General features: G+C 42.9%; 1 non-coding gene across 1 annotated transcript; it reads right to left on the bottom strand.

Annotated features, from left to right (window-relative positions):
* Nucleotides 1-356: 356 nt before the first annotated feature.
* Nucleotides 357-428, bottom strand: Trnae-cuc. Its single transcript has one exon. It is a non-coding gene; the product is annotated as a tRNA-Glu (tRNA).
* Between the last annotated feature and the right edge of the window lie 5,809 nt (nt 429-6,237).

Raw genomic sequence — 6,237 nt, 5'->3', positions numbered from 1 at the left:
TCATCCTTTTGCCGATGTGGTCGAACACGACTCAGTCGAGCTTGAAGTTTCTTCAGTGTCGTCACATATGCATCAGAATTTACGGTGGTTCCACTTGGCATGATGTCCACAAGCAAGAGTTCTTCGGAATCGAAAACCACCGTAGCCGTAACTTTTCCAGCAGGAAGTGTGGTTTTGATTTGTGTTTTCTTGGGTGAATTTGCATGATACCACTCCATTGATTGCCTCTTCGTCTCTGGTGAAAAATGATGGAGCCATGTTTCATCACCTTTCACAATTCTTCGAAGAAACTCATCTCCACCATTCTCGGACAAAGTCGGGACAAGTCGCCTAAGAGGAGCAACAAAATGCTGGATTTCCGGTACCGGAAATCGAACCCGGGCCTCCTGGGTGAGAGCCAGGTATCCTAGCCATTAGACCACACCGGACGACGACACAAACGCTCCTCCAGCGAACACAGCAACCAGCCACCCGCCGCCTGACGACAAAAGTATAAATTAACGTTTCCACTTAACACTTTCAGGATTCTGCAAACACTTCCTTCCCCTATCCCAACGTAGCGTGACAATTCGTTCACTGTGATACGTCTGTCCGCAGTCTCCAATTCGTTAACTCTCTGCACATTGTCTGGAGTGTGTGCAGTACGAGGCCTGCCGCTGCGAGGACTATACTCAATATTGCCGTGCCCACTTTCATCACGTAACCTGCTTGCACACCGACTAACTGTACTGCGATCGACAGCAGCATCTCCATACACCATTTTCAACCCCTTGTGGATGTTTCCCACTGTCTCGTTTTCACAGCAGAGGAATTGTAAGACAGCACGTTGCTTCTGACGAATGTCAAGTGTAGCAGCCATCTTGAAGACATGCTGTGACGGCGCCACTCACGGGAACAGGTTGAACTAAGTTTGAAAACAAGCAGCAAAACTTTCACACATGTAGAATGGAAACTGTATTTTTACAAAAACTGTGTGCATTTCTTTTGGAGTGACCCTCGTACAAGGCCTGTGCGGGTAGTCTCGCGGTGAGTGCAGGGCGAGCCGCAGAGCTGTCCCTTGCACCCCTTTGACCCGACGTAAGTGTGTATTAGCTGCGTTCCCCCACATTGAAAAAAAATGGCTCGGAGCACTATGGGACTCAACTGCTGAGGTCATTAGTCCCCTCGAACTTAGAACTAGTTAAACCTAACTAACCTAAGGACATCACAAACATCCATGCCCGAGGCAGGATTCGAACCTGCGACCGTAGCGGTCTTGCGGTTCCAGACTGCAGCGCCTTTAACCGCACGGCCACTTCGGCCGGCTTCCCCCACATTGAAGACGTGTATTCTAGCACTGGTCGTATCAGTTCCAGATATAGCGTAATTATGCAGTGTGGAAAAAGCGTTGATTCTGGGTATAGTAGGGCATATAGTGGCTTCAAACGTGCATGCGCTTTCCAGCAGAAACAGAGTAATTCTGCAGTGTGGAAGAAGCGTTGATTTTGGGTATAGTAAGGCATATAGTGACATCAAACGTGCATGCGCTTACCCCCGGACCTAACGTATATGTGGCTTTCAGCTGAGGAGCTTATCGAGATATTTAGCAGTGCGTACCGGAAGATGAGGCCTTCCATGATACTGTAATGAATTCATCTATAGTATCAATTGCAACTACAACCAAAAGGATAGGTTCGTATAATCTCATGTTATGGAATTTTCTTTAATTTCATTGCCACAGATTTCTGACGTAATTATCAGTGCATTGGAAAATTATTACTTCATTGTGTTTTGGTTGTGTGGGTGTGTTGGAGAGACTGAGAGAGTGAAAACAGGACATACGTTAAGTGATACTGTGATGCGATGTTTTGTCAAAACCACGTAAATGTAAGTATGAGAAAGTTGTTGTGTAATAGGGGAATTTGTGGGGCTGATTTTCTGAAATTATAGCCAGAAGGGGCGTTCAGTATTAAATTTACTAGTAATTTGTTTTGTGGAAAGCAATTGTGTCTTGTTTCGCTACATTTTATCTACTTTAGGAATTACGATATTTCTTGCCTAAATTACGTGTTGTGATTGATTGGCTGACAATAGAAATACCGAAAGTGTGGAGATGATCAGATTACCTGCTTAACATACTAGCCAATAAGAATTCAACATTTCCCGTGCGTCTGAGTAGGGCTTGGTGCTTCAGATCTATGAGTCGATATAATCACTCGGAGCCTTCTTCTGGTGAATACCTATGTTAAACACCACTGGTCAAATTTGTACCAAAATGAAGAAATCGGCGCATTTAATCGGTTCTCGTGTAGTTGAAGAAAAGTGACAACACTGCTGACCATTTTGAAAATTTGAGCATTGTGAGTGGTTTATTTAAGGAGACATTCGCGTGTGAACATTTCAAGTCGTACATAAAGTCCGCGTGGCGTGTTTCGTGCAGATCACGAGACGTTATGGCGAGTACTTCTGTAGAAGAAGACTTCTGAACGACTGACTGTTAACTCAAAAGTAGTCGTCAGGTGTGATCGAGACATACCGAATTGCCACAAGTGAATTGGGGACTGTGTCAGTTTGTGTCTAAAAGACCAAGGAAACACTAAATACTTCATTGTCCTAAGTGTAAAACTGGCGTAAAAGATACCAATAATCTAAAGACATGATCACTATTAAACGCTGTCTACCATAGGAGTAAACTCCTATAAAACGGATACAAGGAGTTGCAGAAAGCAAGATCTACAAGTTCATATGAAAGACAGTAAGCTTGAAGTAAACAATTAGTGCGTTATAGTACGTCTTAGACAACAAAACATACAGGAAAAGAATGTCGGAAACAGTGGTGCAACATATAAGGGCTTAAATAACATAGAGGTATATAAATACTGCTAAGTGGAAGTTTCACCTACCATCCAAAGAAAAGTTCCCAAACTAACAATGTAAATTTATTTATTAATTTATGCATTTATTTTACCTGGCAAGATTAGGGCCTTCAGGCCCTCTCTTACACCTAACCAGGCATACTCAGATTCAACAAATTTCAGTTTCTACAGAACATTAAGGACATATAACATGTTATACAGTATTAATGTTAAAGAAAAAAAATAGAAATTATAAAAGTAGTACAATGATAATTATAACAATCAAAAAATAATTATAACAATCAAGAATAATAATAATAATAATAATAATAATGACTATCTATATGAAAGTAAACATATTTTTCTTTTATGAATGTCAGTCCTATTGCTAGTTGGGAATTTTCTCGTTATATTCTTGCAGCTTGTGAGTTATTCTCATCAAGCAGAGACATAAGACGATGGAATGGGGTGAAAGAGATATAGAAGAGGTAGACAGGTTAGAGGAAGAGAAATAGAATGGTAAAATTCGAAGCTATGATGGAGAGGAGAAAGAAAAAGATGAGAGGGGCACAACAATGGTGGCTATACCGTCCCTAATATGTAAGTCTTCAGTTCCCTCTTGAATGTTGAGTGGTTTAGGATAAGACGCAGACCACAGGGGAGCGCGTTCCATAGTCGTATGGCTGAGATGGAGAATGACACGGAGAAAGATTTTGTGTTATGTAAAGGTACAGCCAAGATGCTAGACGTATCCGATCTGGCATTGCGGTTGTGGAATGATGATAGGTGTTTAATGTGAGAAGATAAGTATTGGGGGCACCAGTGGCTAAGAAATCGATGAAGTAAGCACATTGTGTGGAAATCGCGTGCCTTATGTGGGCGTATCCAACCTAGCTGGGAGTATGAAGGACTGATATGATCATACAACCGTATATTGCATGCGTATCTAACGCAAGCATTCATCACTAGCTCGAGGCATCTCGAATTTTCACTATTTGTGCCGTGTTGAACTACATCACAGTAGTAAAGATTAGGCAAGACTAGTGTTTGGACTAATTTTTGTTTAACATGGGTTGGAAATATTTTTCTAAATTTTTGAAAGTCAAGCAGTGTTAGGATGGTAGCTTCACGTCTGTCCATAGCATGTTTAATGTCATCAGTTACTTTGATTAATGCAGTTGCTGTACTATGGTGCTTTCGAAAGCCTGACTGATATTTGTCGTGGATGTTATGAGTTTTGAGGTAATCCGTCAGCTGTTCATGGACGATGTATTCTAGGGCTTTAGATATTGCAGGAAGTATGCTGATCGGCCTGTAGTCAGTCTTGGGTATAGGTTGAATTAAACCTTGCTTCCACTCAGTAGGATATGTACTACTGACAAGAGACAGGTTGAAGATGTCTGTGATAACTGGAGTAATAGTGTTTACGACGTTCTTAATCATGCCAATGCTCACTCCATCATTTCCTACTGCCTCTGAACAGATTCTCATAATTGCCTTGTGTCCTGTGCCGGTAGTGACATGTTTTAGGAAAAACTTGTCTCTCGAGAGATTGATATCTTGGGGCTGGTAATTTGTCGCTGCGTGGCAGTTTACGGCTGTTGAGAAGAAATCGTTTAATTCTTCTGCAGACGCTTGATAAACAGCGTCAGATCTTCGCTTCCCTATACCGAAACTGCGCAGCTTTTTCCACAGTGCAGCAGGTTTTGATATGCCGCATACGACAGAGCGGGCATGTCTGATTTTGGCATTCCTCACGCTTTGCTTGGTTCTATTTCGGAGTTTCCTATAAGCTTCGTACGTCTCGGGAGTTGGGTTACGCTTGAAGGCCCTATGTGCAGCATCACGTTCATTCATTAACTGGCGTAATGCAGTGGTGAGCCACGGAGCGGGAGCTCTCTTTACCTTGACAGTGCGTTGAGGAGCATGTTTATCATACAGTGCAATAATTTTGCGACATAATTCCCGAATTTTTCCGTCTAAAGTCGGTTCATTGCTTATATCATGCCAAGGGATGTCTGAGCAATCCTTTTGAAGAGCGTCATGGTTAACATTCTTTAGGTTTCTGTAGGTTACCAGGTGAGATTTTTCTTTGGTAGTATGTACTGAGTAATTTAAGAATATCACGTCATGAGCAGAGAGTCCTGGGGCGGATTTCTGATAGGCGCGAATTATTTTATCTGGTCGCTTTGTTGCTATTATATCTACGAGTGTATGGCTGTGTGGCGTGTGATGAGTTGGGTCCAGCGGTGTTAAACTCATATCATTGGAGTGGAACAGTCTCCTTAGTTTTTCTGCGGAGGGAGATTTTAACTGTAAGTCGATGTTTGTGTCGCCCATAATGATTATGTGTTCATACAGTGTCACGAGCGAGGACAGGGCAGACTGAAAGGAGGACATAGCACCTACGTTTGGAGGTTTATAGATTACTCCAATTAGCAGTTTCTGATTTGATGTATTTATTTCGAAAAACAAGAACTCTTCTTCTCCTTCGCCGTTTGCATCCGATGTGCATAGTATAGTAGGTCTCAGATCAGAGCGAACATAGGAACCCACACCACCCCCGCGTCATGTTTCACGATCTGCCCTTAGGAGAGAGTAACCAGTGATTCGGATAGCGTCGGAAGAAATGTTTGGTTTCAACCAAGTTTCAGAGACGAGGATAATATGGAACAGCGATTTGCAGAACAGGTCACAGAACTCGTCGAAGTGAGCTGTTAGCGACTGAGCGTTCGCGTGGGCCACAAAGAGCCCGCCGCCGGAACCGGTCCGTCCCATTGTGGCCGCCTGTAGGACCGAGCGCTCCCCGTCTACCTGCTGGCCGGAAGAGGGACAAAAGCTGGATTTCGCGGGGGAAGACATATTTACAGGTGTGTCCAAGGTCGTGAATGACTCAAGCGTCTGTGGGCTAAAGGTGAAAGACAAGCTGGAGGTATCGGAGAAGGGAGCGAAAAGAAAGATGGAAAGTGGCAGTAGTGGTTACGAAAAAGATAGTAGTAGTAGCAGTGGTAGTGACGAGGATGAAAATAACAGATAGAGAAAGGCGATTTTAAGGAGATTCCTGTTAATGGAGAATGCTACAATAATCCCCAATAATTACGTTCGACTAGACTCTGACGTGCCAATATCAGTAGGGGTTATTCTAGCCGAAACGGTACTTAAGTTATGACAGAGATTGTACGACTTGAATACAGTGTGTTGCTACGAAACACATGTCTCACTCAGCGGTCCGACTATATCACGGTCAACAACCTTGTAAACCCCGTGTCGCTGAACATGTTACGTCAAAGAAATGACGAAACATGCCTCGTCATTTCTTTGACGTAACATGTTCACCGATTAAATGCAGATCCAATTGCAGAATTGTTTCAGAAACTAAGAGAGAAAAATAGTCACTTTTCTA

The sequence above is a fragment of the Schistocerca americana genome, chromosome 7, assembly GCF_021461395.2.
Source record: "Schistocerca americana isolate TAMUIC-IGC-003095 chromosome 7, iqSchAmer2.1, whole genome shotgun sequence".
Classification (NCBI taxonomy): Eukaryota; Metazoa; Arthropoda; class Insecta; order Orthoptera; family Acrididae; genus Schistocerca; species Schistocerca americana.
The sequence above is the reverse complement of the archived record's forward strand: the minus strand, read 5'-3'. Positions and strand labels throughout refer to the sequence as shown.